The sequence below is a fragment of the Spea bombifrons genome, chromosome 5, assembly GCF_027358695.1.
Source record: "Spea bombifrons isolate aSpeBom1 chromosome 5, aSpeBom1.2.pri, whole genome shotgun sequence".
NCBI classification, from domain to species: Eukaryota; Metazoa; Chordata; class Amphibia; order Anura; family Pelobatidae; genus Spea; species Spea bombifrons.
In genome coordinates, this window is record NC_071091.1 from 81,573,971 (window position 1) to 81,595,106 (window position 21,136).

The 21,136-nt window shown below is 39.6% G+C and overlaps 1 protein-coding gene across 1 annotated transcript in view; it reads right to left on the reverse strand.

Moving 5' to 3' along the window:
- The window catches only part of LOC128496551 (desmocollin-3-like), a 75,849-nt gene that overhangs the window by 44,239 nt on the left and 10,474 nt on the right, over window positions 1-21,136 (reverse strand). The gene's annotated exons all lie outside the window — the stretch shown is intronic.

Below are 21,136 nucleotides of genomic sequence, written 5' to 3' on the forward strand. Positions count from 1 at the left end.
AGGTCCAGATTGGCAAACAGAACCTGCCACTCAATGGCCAGTTACAAAGGTGATTTTGATCTCCCCAGCCAGCCCACTTACACTATGGAGGCCAGTCCCGAGTGTCCACAGTATGAACTGCATAAAAGACGCTGTGCGCCATTATGATACAGAGCACAGGAACATGATGTCATATTCTGTCCCTACACAGTAAGGATGGTAGCATTGAGCTGAAGGAGCAGTGCTCAAAAACTGCAAGGCAGGCCTTCTCGTCCAACATCAGTGGCTGATCTCACAAATACTCTACTGGATGAATAGCCAAAAATTCCCACAGAAACACTCCAAAATCTTGTTAAAAGCCTTCCCAGAAGACTGGAAGCTGTGTAGCTGCAAAGGGGGGGCCAACTACATATCGATGTTTATGTATTAAGAATCCAATGTCATCAAAGTCCCTGCTGGTGAAATGGTCAGGTGTCCCAATACTTTTGTCCATATAGTGTATGTAATCTTGTATAACTTGTTCGGTATGTTGAACCGCTAGTATATCTTTTACATTGTCAATTGCAAAATCTTAAATTAAAAAAAACACTTAAATATTAAAAGGTTTGTCTACTTAAATCACCCTACAAAGGTAGCACACTTTACCACAGCTCTTTTTTTCCTGAGGTATTTAGTGTCAGATTACAAGAAGTTTATGCAAAGGGGTGTAGCTATTTAATATAGATAAAAAGATCGTAGATAAAATAATAACTACAGAACTTTGCACCAGTACCTTATCTTGGTATAAGCGTAATAAAACTGTTTTATGTAAAACAGTTATATTGCCAAGCAACAAATAACAATTTATATACCATTTTGCTTGCTTTAGCCAGTTTCAATAACACCCAAAATCTGCCAAAACCCACTCATTAAATTGATCTCATAAAAGCCCCGATATCCTTTCAATAGGGGCCAAATATTAAAATGAAGTTTCTCTAAAAAAAAAAAAATGCCTGTTTTTTTTTACTCAAGAATGTGTCTTGTTATGACTACACACGTACAAAGCCAAACATTTGCGATGTTGACACTGATTTCAAAATCATACCTCCCAAACGTGCCGTTTTGCATGGAGCAGTCACAATTTTCCAGCACTGCTTTACTGATCTCCCCAAAACGACCCACTGAACTGTGAAATTTTGCTTTTGTAGCACAGACTTACATCATAGCTCCCATGTCATCTTGCAACTTATTAAAACTTATCAGTATATGATGTCTCAGTATTCTACTTCAATACATTGCAATACGGTAAGGTAGGTGGATGATCCTGCCCCAGCCCCGTCTCTAGCTATGCCTTGGCCCTTCCACTAATGTTGGTGAGTAGTATATCAAATATAAAGAAGTGAAGGACAAGAGTTATGAAGCCGGTGACCTCACATTTTGTGCTGACCGCAACAGAGTTCCATTTTCTGGGCTTCTAAGGATATTGATAGATGTGTAAGCAGACAGACAGAGGAATAAGGTTTTGTTGCTTTAAATGTGCATCTTATTGTTGTTGTGCTGAATTAGAGTTATGAGGACTATCGATATCAGATAACATCATTGCAAAATTGTCCTGACATGAAAAGGGAGTCAACCATGGCACCCATCCAAAGACAAGTAAAACAATAATTTGGGTCTACTGTACACACCCAGTAGAAGCAAATCTTATGTAGGTATTATTTTGCTTAATGTTTAGTGTCCTTACATGTACATTTTTCAGGTCCCAGTATTTTTTAAGCAAACATTTTTGTTTAATGGTTCAGGAATAAGTTTAGCTAATTGTTGAAGTGCTATGATGAAAAACATATTGCGAACTAAGGATGTCAGGTGCTTTGTGAAGACTGTGTCCTTGGGCAAAACAGCGTGTATTGATTCAAAAAGATATATATAGACAGACAGATAAAAGCAACGATAACAGCTACACTTCATTTTCCCGAGTGACTTCAATATAGAATATATTTCCTTCTGGATAAACCATCAAACTTATTTGGTCTTGATTTTCTCTAATATTCATGATAGCCTTTGCTTATCCAATGCATGCTTGTTGAAATTCTCTCGCTGTTAATCTCTACCAATTCTGCTGGAGGGCAGCTTCACTTATCTACTACCCTCTAGGGTGAAATATTCCCTTTATATCATGAAACTGGCAGAAGCACCTGTATGACCACAAAATCAAAAAGTCTTAAATAAATGAGGTAAATATGATAATGCTTTGAAAATGTTAAGTTTCTTTCTAAGTGTATTTCTAGAACAATGTCTTAACATGCTCAAGGGAAAATAAGCATCGAAAGCCCCTCCCTGGAAACACCTCTGTTTATGAATTAGTCATTACTGATGTGGCAATATAATGCTATACAGTTTTGTGTACAGGTATAAAGGGGTGGTTAGTCTCAGATATTTATCCTGATGAGAACCCCAGACAGCAAAAAAAAAAAAAAATATGAAACAAAACTACGTGAGAAGCTTCAAAATCTGCCTTCCCCAGCCCGGGGACCTGAGGTGCGGAGAAAATACAAAGCGGCACCATGGGATGCTACTCGTAACTACATGAAATAAATCAGTTAAATCTTGTAACAAACCGATGAAGGGAAATCCTATTACACTTATCTTAATTGTATGTGTAAACAAGAGATCATAATGGCTAAGTAATATACTGATATGTAACATACAAATAGGAAACATACAAATGGTTAATCTTTAGCGTATCCACCTCCATCTTGCCATTATATAAACATCTGTTATGTCAAAAGAGATGGTATCTGCTGCTAACATTCACATCTCATAAATAAAAAAGTAATCTAGACACAGCTTGTGCCCTCGGAGGTCTTACAATTTGTTTTGCACAGTACACACTGTTTATGTGTTAATGTGCATATGGTCTAGAACCTAAGCTTTAGGCTATATTCTACGGTCAAATCCAGGGAATTTAACAGTAAGGAATATTGCAAGACTGTAACAACCATGGATGTATATGTGTTAATGGATTAATTAAAGAGTGTGGCAGGATAGAAGAGGATGGAAATTCAATATAGCCTAACATCACGATGTATGACTTGAGAAAAACATTCTTTATAAGAATGTACAATTGATGCTACTTCTGAAAGTTCTATAATGCAAAATATACTCTACTCCAAATTCTTGTTCAGTATAGCACAAATAGTTTGTCTTTGGTTATTTCTATTATGAAATAAGATAATAATAATAATTATTATAATGTTGTTCCCAATGCATGCGTCAGTTTTTTTTAAATAATATTTAAGGCCAGATTTTTAACAATAATCCCAAGAAATCTTTGATAACTAAAACGATTGAGCTTATTAGACTTTCTAAACAACCAAAAGACTTCCCTGTAAAAACTTCTTGGGGAAATGACTTGGGCTTAACAATAACCTCTGAGGAATGGTGTAGATCACTACAAAAAAAAAAAAAAAAAATGACTGTCGGAATTTGAATGAAACTCAATTTAAATGGATGAACAAATGGTATCTGGTTCCCACAAGATTGCATCAAATGTATCTGACAATTTCGTCATCATGATGGCGATGCCATAAATCCCAGGGTACCTATCTTCACATCTGGCGGGGATGCGAAGAAATAAAGAAATTATGGAACACTATTTTTGATTGGTTGGACGAACAACTTAAAATATCTATAACCCGAACACCAGAGGCCACACTTCTTACCTTTCTTGATTGGTCAAAATATAAAAAAGAAGAATATTCCCTAATTGTTCATACCTTTTTGGCAACTAAGATTACAATCGCAAGAAATTGGAAATCTCATATATCCCCTACATGGTCCTTAGTCAAAAATCAACTTAAACATCAGATAGAAATGGAGAAAGGAATAAGCATATCGAACACTCAAAATGCTCTTTACAGAAAAATAGCAACTTATCTTTAAAGAGACCCAACAAGTGCACATAATTCCGGATCTCTAGACTCAAGTGATAACTCCTTCCCTGTAAGTTAATGTGTTATGTGTCTCTATAGTTAACTACATATACTAATTACAAGAGCTATTCAATTTAAATAAATATATAAATTTTTGTTAATTTGATGCAAAATGACGAAAACAATATGACAATATGCTATTACTGCATAAAATAGATTCCCTTATATTGCATCACAAAAAGAGAAACAAAAAAAAAAAAACATTTAAGGCCAGAATAAAGAGCTTGGGGGCCCTGTTTCACTTATACAAAAAGGTTTGTCTTTTCTTGTGCCCCACAATCCAATAACACATATTGCAGATCCCTCTACATTCCTACATGATGTCACCTGCTGTTCATATTTAGTGGTGACATCACAGTATGTCACAGCTAATCTAATGCCTGGTCAATGTATATGTGCAATCCATGTTTCATTGTGATATAAGCACTGCACAAGTGCAGCCAATTAAATGCCACTTAAACCGTTGTGGCATTAGACAGGACTGTTGGCAAGTGGTAGCCGCTGTGGCCTCTCCCCAAGTGGCCTCCTTATAAGTGGCAATTTAAGAGTTACGCTGGAGTTAAACTGGAGGGAAACCACATACCAAGCACCCCTGCAGAAAGCAGCTACAACACCATCGGAACCAGATCAACTCATCCCCATCTAAGCAGTCCTCTCCTATTGTCTCACTTCCCACTCAACCACCGACTACATTGTAAGCTCGCAAGAGCAGGGCTCTCTTCTCCTTTTGTACCAATTATTGGATGTGTTGTTGTATGTGAAATTTGTTCTACTGATTGTAACAGCGCTGCGGAATCTACCGGCGCTTTATAAATAAATGTAATGTAATGTAAAGTGGTACACAACCCCCAGGGCCGGACTGGGACTGAAAAGCAGCCCTGGAAAAATTTGGAGAGCAGCCCCATATAGTTTATCTCACGGTGTAGCTCTTATACCCACACGCACCCCTTATACACACCCGAGTCACACTATGTGCCATTCTTTTTATCTCATTATTTGTATTAAAATGCCAGAAAGCAAAAGTGTTAAAAGGCCCTAATAAATGAAATACATTACACATAATGGGATCAAAACATTTACTACTGCAAACATTTTTAGATGAAAAAGTTCCATTTTATTCAGTGGAACTAAACACTGATCACATTATTCTTCACCATATTCTGGTAAGAAACTTTTATTTCTTTATTAATTCATGTAGACTATTTTTTTCCATATTTAATAAAAGCTATGATTGAGACATGTTTGGTTTTTATTTCCTTTCATTTGACAACCTACCCCCGAGTTATGCACCTCTGCCCCCAGGCTTGCCACTCTGCCCCCCTGATATGCCTTCTACCCCCTATATGCCACTCTGCCTCCAGAAATGCCTTATACCCCCTATATGCCACTCTCTCCCATTATATGCCTTTTAACCCCCTTTTTGCCACTCCACCTCCAGATATGCCTTTTGACCCCCTATATGTCACTCTGCATCCAGAAATGCCTTATACCCCCTATATGCCACTCTGTCCCATGATATGCCTTCTAACCCCCTATATGCCACTCTGCCATATAGGGGGTTAAAAGGCATATCATGGGACAGAGTGGCATATAGGGGGTATAAGGCATTTCTGGAGGCAGAGTGGCATAAAGGGGGTTAAAAGGCATATCATGGGGCACTCTGCCTACAGAAAAGCCTTATGCCCCCTATATGCCACTCTGCCTCCCCAATATGCTTTATACCCTCCTATATGCCCCTCTGCCCCATGACATCCCTTTTAACTCCCTTTATGCCACTCTGCCTCCAGATATGCCGTTGACCCCCTATATGTCACTCTGCATCCAGAAAGGCCTTATACCCCTATATGCCACTCTGGCATATAGGGGGTTAAAATGCATATCATGGGACAGAGTGGCATATAGGGGGGTATAAGGCATTTCTGGAGGCAGAGTGGCATAAAGGGGGTGAAAAGGCATATCATGGGGCACTCTGCCTCCAGAAAAGCCTTATACCCCCCTATATGCCACTCTGCCTCCCTGATATGCCTCAACCCTCCTATATGCCACTCTGTCCCATGATATGCCTTCTAACCCCCTATATGCCACTCTGCCATATAGGGGGTTAAAAGGCATATCATGGGACAGAGTGGCATATAGGGGGTATAAGGCATTTCTGGAGGCAGAGTGGCATGAAGGGGGTTAAAAGGCATATCATGGGGCACTCTGCCTCCAGAAAAGCCTTATGCCCCCTATATGCCACTCTGCCTCCCCGATATGCTTTATACCCTCCTATATGCTCCTCTGCCCCATGATATACCTTTTAACCCCCTTTATGCCACTCTGCCTCCAGATATGCTTTTTGACCCCCTATATGTCACTCTGCATCCAGAAATGCCTTATACCCCTATATGCCACTCTGGCATATAGGGGGTTAAAAGGCATATCATGGGACAGAGTGGCATATAGGGGGTATAAGGCATTTCTGGAGGCAGAGTGGCATATAGTGGGACACACTTACATACACACACATGCCGATACACACACATGCACAAATACAAAAAAACATTATACAGTACAAAAAATAAATTTTTTTACTCACCTTCTACTTCTCTTGACTTCCTGGTAGCTGCACACTGTTCTCTTGACATCCGGTGGTGCAGCAGTCTGAGTGCGAGGGGGCGGAGCTTCCGCCTCACGCTGCTTCCATCACTATGCAGCCATCAGACTGCTGGGAATGAAATCTAAACGGCCGGCGCGTGCTGATGCCGCCGGCCGGAGCTACTTTAACACTTTTTTTTTATTTATATGGTAAGCTGGATCGGCTTGCCATATAAACTAAAAAAAAAAGTATTAAAGCAGAGCCGGCCGGCGGCATCAGCTCGCGCCGGCCGTTTAGATTACATTCCCAGCGATCTGACGGCCGCATAGTGATGGGAGCAGCGTGAGGGGTGAAAGGTCAGTGTGAGGGGGCGGAGCTTTCACCCCTCACACTGCTCCCATCACTAAACGGCCATCGCACACGGCTGCTGGGTACTGATGCCGGCCGGCCGCATCAGCACACAGCGGCCGCTTTGATTAGAATTCGGGCAGCCTGGGGGGCAGCTCAGCCGCTGTCTTCATGGCCGCCCAGCCCACGGACCTTCCGGCCCACCGGGAAATTTCCCGGTATCCCGGTGGGCCAGTCCGGCCCTGACAACCCCTAGTCAAGTCTTTCCCATTTTTGCCAAGACTACTGTCAAAAAATGTGAGGGTTCAACGCAATATTACCATACAATACACAAGTGGACAATTAGACACTTAAGCTCCTCTAGACTGAGTTGATATAAGCCACTGTATTTATGACACTATCTTGCTTTTTCAGTAGCAGGGAACACACCATGTAACATGGATTTTTATCATTATTTTTATCTTTTTTTATTAAGTGCCAACAAATTATCCAGTGTTTACAATTTACACTCAGTGGCCACTTTATTAGGTACATCTTGCTAGTACCAGTTTGGACCCCCTTTTGCCTTTGGAACTGCCTTCATTCTTCGTGGCATACTTTCTACAAGGTGCTGGAAATATTGCTCAGAGATTTAGATCCACATGGACATGATGGCATCACACAGTTGCTGCAGGTTTGTCAGCTGCACATGCATGATGCAAATCTCCCGTTCCTCCAGATCCCAAAGATGCTCTACTGGATTGAGATCTGGTGTGGCGGCCATTGGAGTTCAGTGAACTCATTGTCATGTTCAAGAAACCAGTTTGAGATGATGTGAGCTTTGTGACATGGTGCATTATCCTGCTGGAAGTAGCAATCAGAGGATGGGTACACTGTGGCCATAAAGGGATGGACATGGTCAGCAACAATACTCAGGTAGGTCGCCCAAAGTGTGCCAAGAAAATGGTGCTCATAACATTACACCAACACCACCAGCCTGAACTGTTGATACAGGGCAGGATGGATCCATGCTTTCATGTTGTTTACGCCAAAGTCTGACCCTGCCGTCAACAAGGCATTTTCGTCCACACAACTGCTGCTTACTGGATATTTTACCCTAGAGGTGGTTGTGCATGAAAATCACACTGTATGAGCAGTTTCTGAAATACTCAGACTAGCCTGTCTGGCATCAACAACCATAACATGTTCAAAGTCATTTAAATCCCCTTTCTTCCCCATTCCGATGCTCGGTTTGAACTTTAGCAGGTTGGCTTGACTACGTGTACATGCCTAAATGCATTGAGTTGCTGCCATGTGATTGGTTGATTAGCTATTTGTGTTAACAAGCATTTGAACAGGTGTACCTAATAAAGTGGCCACTGAGTGTAAATGGGTACAGTTAACCCACATAACAAATATACATTAATGCTTACAGATACATCGGGAGTTAAGAGCCCTGCCTGTGAGCTTGCCATCTAGTCTTATGATACTTTTGTACAAAGTTCCTGTCAGGAATGGTGGGTTTTTTAGGGCCCTGGTTCTGACCTTAAAGTCTAAAGGAGTAGTATGGGTAATAAAAAAAGAGGTAAAAAGAGGAAGTAGGTGGCCTCTTGTAGCAGTAATTAGGGCTCAGTGGTTTCAAGATGCAAAAGAGGATGTATAAATAAAATAAACAGAGGGGTGGGTGTTTGGTTTCAGAAGGTGAAGTAAGAGAAACGTTTTTTAGATTAAAAGGGCAGAGATATGCCTAGCAGGAGGCCAGAGGAGGAGGGGGTTAGGACAAAGAGTTTACATTTAAAAAGTAAAAATCTCCCCAAAATACATATTTGGTACCAGAGCCGACCTTAAGTGTTCTGGAGCCCTGTGCGGACTACTCCTCTGGCAAACCCCCATCCCCTTCTCACTGCCTCCCCCCTGCCCCTTCTCCCTATCCTTACTCACTTCGTTGCCAGAGTCCTGTGGTGGGAGCGGGAGGCGTCCGTCTTCCCGATCTGCCGCGGTGCGCACTTCACAGCTGAGCGCCGGAATAATAACAAACGCCGGCACCGCAACAGAGTCCCCGAGAGTGAGGGGCGCCGAGCGGTCGCTGAAAACTTAACTAGCAACCGCTCCGCGCCCCGGCCCGGGACATAAATTGAAACATTTTTTTTGTTTGTTTGTTTTTAACTTTATTTATCATCCCCCAATGTTAAATAAAGTTAAAACAACTATTTAATATGGAAGATGTTATAAAACAAAACAAAAAAACGATGCTTTACTTTAAGTCCCGGGCAGGCGCCCCTGTTGCCATGGCGCCCTGTGCGGCCGCACAGGTCGCACACCCCTAAGGCCGGCCCTGTTTGGTACATATATGGGGAAACATGCATATTTATACAAAATAAGAATGAATACACTTGCTTGCAGATCTGGCAAAGTACTTAAAATGTGGTTGAATACAAAAATGTGGTTTGAACCCTGCAGGGATCTGGTTTAAATAGGTAGCTAGTACACACTTGGGATGTAAAAGAATAGAAATATTATTATTGTTATCTTTTATTTATATAGTGCAAACAAGTTACGCAGCACTTCTTACAATACATAAATTCAAGGGGTATGACAAGACTAGAATTGACAGACTAAGAAAAACTGATCCATTAGGTGGAGAGAGCCCTGCTTATCAACAGGTGAGAGCTAACGTAATGTAGAAGAATAACCATGCAGATCCTGAAAATAGGACATTAAGATGACTGTTCCCAGGAACATTCAAATAAATTTATTTAGCTTATTTTAAGATATAGAACTGTAAAATGTAAGATTTGGGAACATTGCAGATCTGTGTTAAATGCACTAATGTAGCGCAGCATCAATGATGTAGGAGGCCACCATTTTAAACCGTTATAATATATAGGTTGCATTTCCTGCACAAACACCACACTGAGGAAATAGGATAAGTAAGTTCTACTTGTCTCCCCCTTTATTACCCAGGTAAATTGTTTGGTGACTTACGGTAATGTAACAACTAAATTCGATACTTAGAAACAGGGAACCCACTGTCACAAATGTTATGTGAAAAACATAAAATTATAATGTATTAAAAAGTAGGTTTTTTTTTAAACTTTAACATTTGTATTTTTTCCAAAGAACTGGAGGTATATGCATACAGTAGAAAAATAAAAGATGCAGGCTATAGAAATTGCTATCCAGTTTTACATTTGTTTTCTTATAGATGTCAGACTCCGTGAATGAACCGTATACCTCCCATATTCTCTTGATGTACTTAAGACCACTATAGCTTGTGTCCTATACTATACGTAATAAATATGCGCTTACAACTTTCTATAGAACCGTACCGTATTTGCTCATATATAAGACAAAGTTTATTCTTATATTCAAGGTCATCCTATAATCAGACCTCAAATAGAAGTCTGACTACAAGATCCAAATCCCCCGCAGCACTGCAGGAGACTTGGATCCTCCTCTCTGGCAGCCAGTGAACGTCTATGCGATGCGCACAAACAACCTTCGCTGCTACCCAGAATATCCGCTGAGGCTTCTATGACAGGGTGCTGGCATGACATGACCTTCCGGTGCTCAGTCATAGAAGCCTAGGCGGAAGTGCTGTGTAGCAGTGGAGGTTGTCTACGTGTAACCCATGGATGTTCACCAGTTGCCCCCACTAAACACCAGGGAGTCTGAAACACGGGTGACAAGTCTGGGGATGCATTGGTAAGTCTGGGGGGCAGAGTGGCATATAGGGGGTATAAGGCATATTTGTGGGCAGAGTGGCAAGAGAGATTTGCATAAATGGATTCAGATGTGCAAAACTGGGGGGGTGGCATATAAAAGGAAATAAAAACAAGAAATGCATTTTTCTCAATAAGTTTTTATTAAATATAAAAAAAATAGTTTACATGTGAATTAATATTTACTAGTAAAACTTTTTTTCCTATAGGGTAGTCTTATATTCAGCCTTTTGTCAGGATTCAGCCCCAGCCCTGAAAACTGCCAGCCATGGTCACCTCTTTAAGAGGTCTGCCTGGAGTTGAACTCCTCTCCACAGCTTAATGTCTTGTTTATTTGTTAGTATGTATTTTATGTATCTTTGACCTCTTTCTCTTATACATCTGAGAATCTTGGCTCTTCACACCATCCCCTGTGTTATTTGCCTTGTTCCCTGTCCTTTGTGGCATCCTGTACCATGTATGTATTGTCTGGCTATGTATATAATCCATGTTCTGTGTATTTATGTTCAGCTGTGTTTGGTTATACCTGTATCTATGCCATTACCACACCTGGCCTATCCAACAGGCCTTATTACCCTGCCTCCCTCACCAGAAACCTATGTCATTCACACCTGACCTAATGACCAGGCCTATATCTGGACACTCCACTGTTTGTTAGGGGCCTTTGCATTGAAGTTGGTGGACTGTTTTGCTCTGGCCCTGTGTACCTGATTCCTGACTTGCTATTTGGCTTCCTGAGGACCCGATCCTGACTTGTACCTGATCCTGAATGCTTCCTGTCTTCAGCCCTTTCAAGTGGGCTTCCTACCTTGTGCCATTTCAAGTGGGCTTCCTATCTTGTGTCCATTCAAGAGGGCTTCCAGTCTTGTGCCCTGTCCAGTGGGCTTCCAGTCTTGTGCCCTGTCCAGTGGGCTTCCTGCCATACATACGTTTTCTTGCTAAGAGACTGTTTACAAGAGCCTGAGACTAGCTTAGCGCACCGACACTTTTTCTTTTCCCTGTTTGCACATATTTGAGGTTGGCTCCTCATTAGTCTGGTTGTAGCTTGCTGTCCAGGGGTTAATGGGGAGGAGGTTTAATTGCACCTCCCCCAGCACATTAATAAGGTTTTGGTAGCAGTATAAACTGCTTTGTGTGCCCACTATGTAGGAGGTGAGAGTAGGTTCTCACCCTATTGAGAGTGTGCCTTGACGTGGCGGGTGAGCTTAATTATGCTTTGGCCAATTCATATAACCAAAACCTCTCATTTATATTATGTTTATATATTTGTTGCCAACTTTATTAGGGTAAGAAGCGCAGACAGTTTTTGTTTCTTGTATACATTGTACAGCCAATACACTGTTTCTTGCAGCATGCTTACACCTGTTTGGTAGGCCTCGTATTACACATTTGTATTATTTGAGCCTGTGACTAGCTTAGCGCACCGACACTTTTTCTTTTCCCTAAGAGACTGTTTAACCTGTATTTGCTTGTCCTGCTAAAATATACAATACATAGCATTACCTGGAATTCTGCCTGTGGTGTATTCCTTTGCCTGTCTGTCTTATCCCTCGGTTAACATGCATGGCCGTGTGTAGACAGAACCCCAAGTATACCCTGCAATGAGGCTCCTACCCAACCTGATTACCCGCGCCCCGACACCTTTTTTCTTTTTTTCCTTACTTAATTTTCAACTTTTGGGGGGTCGTTCTACAATCAGGGTCGTCTTATAATCGAGCAAATATGGTAATTTCTCTACCTTCAATATGTTATATAACATGACATGACTTGACATAACAAAACACAACACCTCAAACTTTCTCATATGCCCCTAATGTGTTAGAACTCTTGTGTGATATTTCTTCCATCGCACTGATAGAGTTGACTATTGTAGCCACTTCTGTTATAGCTGATATTTGTGTTGTTCTCTATTTCCTTACTATTGCATTTTTTGCTGCCGCAGACACAGAAAACTTGCTAAATCCAGGGGCATCTTATGTGAGGTACCTACATCAAGGTGCTCAACTCATGAGGGCCTGCATTGTATAGCTGCTCTATACTATTGTAATGTCGGGCACCCCCAAGCTCCCCATTAGGGTAGGTAGCTGCATTATTTTGACACTCTTGCTTTCTTGTGGGTATTAACAACAGGAGATCTTTCTGACATAATTCCAAGATTTTGAAATATCTTTTGGCAATGTACTGGACAATTTTGAGTTTGGGAATTGAGGCTTTGAATAGAAAATATACTATTTCTTCAACCTTTGATTAATGTTTGTTCATGGAATACCATAGGATATGTATTAGTGTATCTAGGCACTTTAGCTATAGTAAAGTGTTTTTCTTGGAAGCAAGCTATACTTGCTATAGACTTCCCCGCTTCATCTTGGGCCATTCACCTCTTATGTGGTGTGTTTAGGCCTTTAACATTAAGGGAAAGTATGTTTAGACCCATTTTCATACTTGCTCAGGGTACTATAACCTGTGGAGAAATGTGTCCTTCTTTGTCATCATCTCCCTGGTATCACCAAAGTGAGGGTAACATTTTAGTTACATACAAATCAATCCATAGGGGCATAGTTGCCCATCTTAAATGAAATAGAAACAGTTCACCATCCATACCTGTCAAAGGAGTTCTAAGTCCTAGAATTTTGAGAAGGATGATAAAGTGCATAATAAATATATATATTTTTTTTTGATTAATCAACTGCATATTTGTTTAATAAAAATAAAAAAAAATAAAAAATAAAAAGATTTCCATCTTCATCATTACACTGCTAGGTAACTAGCTCTTCTCTGGGCTACATTCAAATTATATATTATAACTTTCTACAGATGCTATGGTTAAAATGCATATATGACTGCAGGTTAGCATCCGTTGATTTAGAGCCATCTATAAAACGCTTAGTGAACATAAAGTGAATAAATCTAGTTGCTAAAAAAAAAAAAATATATATATATATATATATATATTTTAGATTAGGGTCCCATACTATGAGCACAGATATTGTGAGAATGCTAAATAATCTAGACACTCTAGTTTTGAACAACATGTAAATTACACAATAAAGGCTTCTGTTAGTGACCCAGAATGTTCAAAGTAGAGCAAACCAGGAGGATATTGCTCCGCTAACACCCTTCCCCCAATTGCCTCATCTCTGTTTCTAAATACATCTGCATGATTCCTAAAACTCATCTATCAAAAACTGAACTTCTTTAATTGAAGTTTTTCACTAACAGTTTTCTCTAATGGCAATGGGTCAATCATCATCACTACTAAATAGGCAACCTACATCAGAGTCACCATTGACTTCAATCTCTTATTCACCCCTCAGATTCGGTGTATCTCCAAATACTAGTGACGATACAGGATGCACATTTTAGGCGAAAAGCTGAGTTAAGCTGAGTAACAAAGGGAGCAAAACCTCACTTGGCACATTTCCTATTCAAACACATGCAGTATCTAGCCACATTTAACAAAGGGCTACACAAAAATTTGATAAACTGAACACACAGCAGACAAGTCATGGTTTTTAAACTGTATAAAATGCTTAGCACAATAGATAACCTGGCAGCTATATGTAAAATTGCAAGTACAAAAAAATGTATTGTTGTGGCCCCGTGGTTAATTGTAATTTGCCTAGTGCTATGTAAATATATATACTTATATGTTGTAGTTCACTTTCCCTGCAGCTGTATTTAACCCCTTAAGGACAATGGGTGGTCCCAAAACCCATTGAAAACAATGCATTTTGAGCCTGTACATGTATGGGCTTTGTCATTAAGGGGTTAAATTGAAATGGATGAATGAATGATGTGGATGACTGATTCACTTTTGAGCTTAGTTGATGTTTTAAAGCACCCCAATACAGACATTACTTAAGTTCTAGTTTTAATGTTTCCTGTTATGAGGTTTATCTGCTTATTGCTTTATTCCTCTCTGAGTTTACAAGCAATTCAAAATTTCCATTGGGTGTTCACCTCCAATAAATGTATGGGGACTCACCACCCTTCTTCATACACATTTTAGTTGACATTTTAAAGAACCCAAATTACGATTTAAGTTCTACTTTTGCTATCTGCATGTTGTCAGATTTGTCTGCATTATTTACGGAGAGAAGTTGCTCTCTGTGTTTACAATCAGTTGGTGTCTACCTGCAATGAAGTGGAGACACCTCAACGCCACCTCATTGCCATTAGTTATAAATTCTTACAATTTAAATATGACACTACAATTTAAATGCATTTCCACAACAATGATTAATGATTAATAAATGACATTGATGGTTGTTAAATAATTTGAAAGTAAGTAATAATGTTACCAGACGCTATATTAAAATTGAAATGGATGAATCACTTTTAAGCTTAGCTGACATTTTAAAGCACCCTATCAGGTGCACCTGGCACATTTTTTGTTTACCAACAAGCTAACTCGCTTACTAAAAGGAGTACCAGCTGACTTTGCGAGAGATACTGCTTATGTGCTAGATTAAACTTTATTCTAAACAGTGCAAGTTTCAGACTAAAGATGAAAAATATGAATTGAGCACTTTGTACCATATGTACCAGTAACCACCTGTGTTCTCAGCTAAGCAAAAAATATGCCATCATACAGTAATGTTCAATATGTACACCTGCATACAGGGGAGGGCTGCACCTTCTGGCCCAGGGGTCAGGCACAATTGAGTCGCCCTCAGCCCCTTGCCCAACCCTGGTAACATACACACTTACACCATCTATAACACATACCGTACAATAACATATCCATATCCCCTAATGCTCATTGCCTTGGTGTCACCCATGACTCCAATTTTTCATTTACCTCCCACATATATTCTGTTTAAAAAAACATTGCATTGTCCCTTCCTGACACAAGATCATCCAAGTCTCTTGTTATGCCCTTGTTATCTCCCGTCTTGACTATTGTAACTCTGTCTTTCCCTCATCCAATCCGTCATGCAGCTGCCAGACTTATCTTCCTTACCCATTGCTTTACTAACACGTCTGTTAGTCTCTTCATTGGCTACCTGTGCTCTTCAGGAGTCATTTCAAAACCCTCTCACTTTCAAAGCTCTTCATAGCGGTTGCCTACTTACATCTTCTTACTTGTCTCCAAATACACTCATACATGTTCTCTCTTTGCTCATGCAATGAGCTTCATCTGTCCTTTCCTCTGATTTCTATTTTTATGCATGCTTGTAAGATTGTTCTATGCTCTTGAGTGCCCTTCTGCGGCCTATCCATCTTTCCCCCTCCCTTCGGGCCCACTTCTTTAGGGACACCTATGCACTTACATGTTAACGGCCTTCCTTACATCTTCCTTTAGCTCACCTTTCCTAGTCCCTATACTGACAATATGTGTGCTAGTGTGGCTGCTCTGTCACTAAAATACCACATGTGTAATACCCTACATCCTAGATTGAAAGCTTGATGAGGCATGAGGCCTCTTATTTCTGTAGGTCAACTTGTTATGTTATACATTACTTTTTATGTCCTGTTTACCCATTGTACATTGAATATGATGACGCTATATAAAAAAACCCAAATAATAATAACACTTACAGATTCACTCTCACACACACATAATAACACACACTGAAACACAGACACTGAAACACGGTCACTCCATCACATCCCACTCCTCACTTCTAATACACTTCACATATGACACCTCACACCCTTACCTTGCCTGGTGCTCTTTCTTGGCTACTGTGCGAGTGGATTTGATTGTACTGCCATTTCACATAACATTGTGTTATATGACCCCAATGTCATGAAATAAAATTGAGTTTTTTATTTACAAAAAAACCCTCTATTAATTAGCTAAGGAATTAGCTAACGTCACAAATTATTATAAAGCATACCGTTTAAACCAGGCATGTCCAAAGTCCGGCCCGCGGGCCAATTGCGGCCCGCGTTCCGGACTGATAAGGCCCCACAGATAAGCTGCCCAATTAAATTTGCATTTAATTTTAATGGTTCAAAGAATGTCAGCCAAAATGGTCGGCCCTCGCACATGTTCACTTCATCAAATCTGGCACTCTTCGAAAAAAGTTTGGGCATGCCTGGTTTAAACAGTACAAAATATTACAGACCTTATCCATAAAAAGATTATCTACCAATATTTATTTAGAATCTAATTAAATGTATTAAAATACCAGTTGTAGCCTGTTTCTGCCAACTGAGAATAGAGGATACTTCTTTTTTAATTTATGGTTTTGATTTGGCTAGAACAAATTACAAACAAAAGGTTATTTTCCCCACTACATTCAACTTAGACAACTAGTAGGCAATTTTGTGGATGAAGTTCAGTGGTGTCCATGTTTTTTCTGCAGTGGGCCACTTCATCAGAAATGTATGTGTGCGTGGGAAAATATGTCCTTTTAGGTTTATAATGCATATTAATACAGGGTTCATTTGGCAATAATGAATAAAGCAGTGTACAAACAGTTTTTGATCAACTTTTATATGTCATTCTATCAATACTAAATTACTTAAACAGTAAAACAAAGTCAGTCCACAAACCATTTAAAACAAGTTTAGCCAAATAAAACTGCACAAGGCTGGAGCACACTGTGAGTACAGGCTGGATTCAGACTGGCTGACGCACACTGTGGGTATATACACCCTTACAAAAAATTACTGCAGTTTTTTCTGAAGTAATACTGCAGTTTGTTTGTAGAAAACTGCAGTTTGTTTGTAGAAAACGGCAGTTTTTTGGACGTAAAAAAAGTGCAATACCTTTTACTGCACGTTTACTGCACTTTTACGTCATTATATTGCAAACCTACAGTTGTACTTCAATGTACTGCAGCTTTATTGCATTTGTACTTCCTTACAAAAATAACTGCAGTAAAACTGCAGTACAGTGAAGTACAAATGCAGTAAAACTGCAGTAAATGTGCAGTAATACTGCAGTAAAATTGCAGTATTGCAGTTTTTTCATGTTCAAAAAACTGCAGTATTACTTCAGAAAAAACTGCAGTAATTTTTTTCGTAAGGACTGAAGCAGGGTCGGATTTAGAGCATCATGGGCCTGGTGCTGAGGATTTTGGTGTACTTGTTTTTGGAAATAAATAAAATAGAATCTTTACTCCTCGGCAGACAGTATAAGATAGACTCTTATGTGATGGGATTGAGAGTCCATCAGTACACAAAAAAAGTCATCCTACACAGGATGCCTGAAGCTACAATTTAGTACCACAGATGCTTTTTGGTACGATATGCAGATTGAAATAGAGTAAATAACACAAAACCTTTACTTTTCCTCTAACTGATTTCCGGGCCTAGAAAGTTTTGTCCTCTGAAATTACTACAAATTCAGGAGGGGATTTTATCTCTTGATAAGTAAACAAAACATAGTTCAATTTATTCCTACAGTAAGTAAAGTGCCAGGAAACAGATGACCAAATACACACCAGGACAGACTCTGCCACACCGACACCCAAACACACACACAAGGACAGGCTCTGCCACACCTATACCCACATCAGAATGGGTTAAGCTACACTAAGGATAAAAAATGCTTTCCACACTGCTTTGTTGTTTTTGTGTTTGCCCCCTTGTGTACTGATGTCCCAGCAAGGCCCCCCTTTAGTATTAATGTACCCCCCCCACCCTTGTGTATTGCCCCATGTGTATTTGTGCCCCCAGTCCCCCACCTCCCTTTGTGCATTCATGCCCCCACACCCTTGTTTATTGATTTTTATGTAATGCCCCAGCCAGCCCCCTCCCTTGTATATTGATGCCCCCACCCCCTTTTATACTGGTTAATGTAATGCCCCCCATACCATGTGTATTGTAAACAGCCACCCACAACCCCCCTTTTTGTATTGATTTATATGTGATGCCCCAACCACCCTGTTGTGTGCTTATTATTAATATAATTATTATATTGTTGCCTCAAGGCAGCCCCCCTTTGACTATGGGTTCACCTTCCACCTATCACCCCAAGTATTGTTTTAAAAATACTTACTTTTTTGCTGTCTTCCTTCCCCTGCAGACTGCTCTCCTCCGACATGCTCTTCGCCCGTCACGAGGAACTCTTCGGTGTGAGGGGCGGGATGAAGAGCCTCACGAAGGCACTGGGTGGCATGGTGCCTGCACGCCGGCCGTTTCAAAATCATTAAGTGACCGGTGGAGACAGCCATATGGCCGCTTTACAACCGCAGCCGCAATGGCATCTCTGTGTGCCGGCCCACGGACGGAACGGCTCAGCAGGAAATCTCCCGGCCCGCGTGAGCACCTTGAAGTCCGGTGGGCCAAATTTGGCCCGCGGGCTGCATGTTGGATGCTCCAGCACTAGTTTATAACAAAAGCAAATCTTAAAATTGACTTACAGTGCTAATACATTTGCATATTTGTAATTAAAATGACAGTTTACTGTCAATGCCTGCCCTGCTAAAGAATAATGTATTTTTTTAGGGGAGCAGCCCAGAAACTTGAAAGGAACTCTTTATGTTTAATTCTCCTAATGTACAGGGGTATGGTAATATATTTGCTGCCACATGCTTTTGTCAAGCTCTGTAATAAATCATTACCATTAAAGGAAGGTTTACATTAAGCTTTCATACACTTAGACATATTGTATTCTCTGCAGCAAGAGAATATATGTGCATAAAGAAGGTTATTCCAGCACGGCAGTCATATTTCACACTTTCCCAGTAGTTTCCAAATGTCATGAGCAAATAGGATTTATTTGGAGAGTTATATTTATTTGCACTCAGTCTAAGTATAACTCTTTGTAACACATATTTCAGATTATAGATCTATAGTCACTGGATAAGTATTATTTACTTACTATATCCAAGTTAAATCTCAAGCATGTCCTTAATGCATCGCCAAGGTGCTACTAAGTGAACAGTAAGCATGGTTGTAAGTTCTTTGATTTTTCTCATGATTACATGAATACATGATTTTGCACACAAAAATACAGGCACACCATTTATCAACAAAAACTTGGGCAACTCACCTTAGGTGTCAGTCACACACAACCCCTTTCATATTTTGGGCTCAAAATGCATTGTTTTCAATGGGTTTAGGGACCACCCATTGTCCTTAAGGGGTTAAATTAGCAGTAGCATCAAATACAAGCAAAATGCAATGATAATTGTCATGGCATGGTTGAACTGTCTACTTCTACAGATCTTCCTAAATGTGAAATAGCCACCAAAAACCTAATATCTTCCTATTTAAGTTCACCTGAAATGTCCACCTCTTTGTATTTTAATGTTACTTTACTTGATTATGAATGGTTGTTTAACATACATGACCTTGTAACATTATTGCTAACATTGTAAATGTCCTCCAGGACATACTTGAAGATGTTAGAAATGTCAATGTTTTTTTTTTTTTGGAAATATTTTCTAAATAAATAAATATCATCTGTCAAAATAATTTTCAAGTAAAAACACTGGATTTACACCAATACTAAGTGTTGTATTACCTGTAACCTATGTGCAAAAACAGAAACAATAGCTCCTTTCTAAGTTATTGTATGAGTTATTTTGTTTCCGGGGTGGTAGCACATTTTTATACGAGTTCTAGTGTTGACATAAGTCACGCCTGTCCACTCCCAACATTTTCTCTTGCATTCATGTTTCTCTAAAGCAAGCTGAGATAAAATTGCCTATGAAGCAAGCTAACCATCTAAAAATGACTTGTATTTATTTATTTATGAATTGTAATTGACTTGCAATAAAAAATGGGTCTCCTGGTTTGTTTTACTGTGAGAATAATATGACTTTTGAGTCATTTGTGAGACTTATGATCCACTATACATATTAAGTATGACTCTACGTGAGTATCATTTTTAATTACTTAAATATATTTTTTAAAATGTCTTGAGATTAAAATTATTATTTTATAGCTTCAGGTGTATACTGTTAACCCTGTGTTGTACTATATCTCTCTTTCTTTCTGTTGATATACATATATATATATATATATATATATATATATATATATATTATTTATTAATATAATATATATATATATTTATATATATATAGTATATTTATATAGACTACATATACGTACACTATACGGAGAAAAGTATTGGGACACCTGACCATTATGAGTTTACTGTGGAAGAACTTGACTGGCCTGCACAGAGCCCTGACCTCTGCCCCATGGAACACCTTTGGGATGAACTAGAAGGGAGATTGCGAGCAAGGCTTTCTTGTCCAACATTAGTGCCTGACCTCACAAATGTCCTACTGGATGAAACACTCCAAAATCTTTTGGAAATTTTGGCATAAAAGTCCTGTTGGTATAATAGTCAGGAGTCCAAATACTTTTGTCCATATAGTCTATGTGTATATCAATAAAAAGTGTGCCATCATACTGCCAATTGATTAACATGATGAAGCAATGTCTGGTAAAGGGTTCAGTACACGTGATGTCAATAATGTAATAAAAAAAACAGCCACAAATATTTATATCAATTTATTATTTATTTTTACATGAAAAATGATTAGGTTTTGTGGACTATAACCCTCATCACCCTCAGCCAGAAAGATGACCTCATTCTTCCATATCTACAAACACACACAGTGTGCTGCAGCACGTGGCAAGGGGCT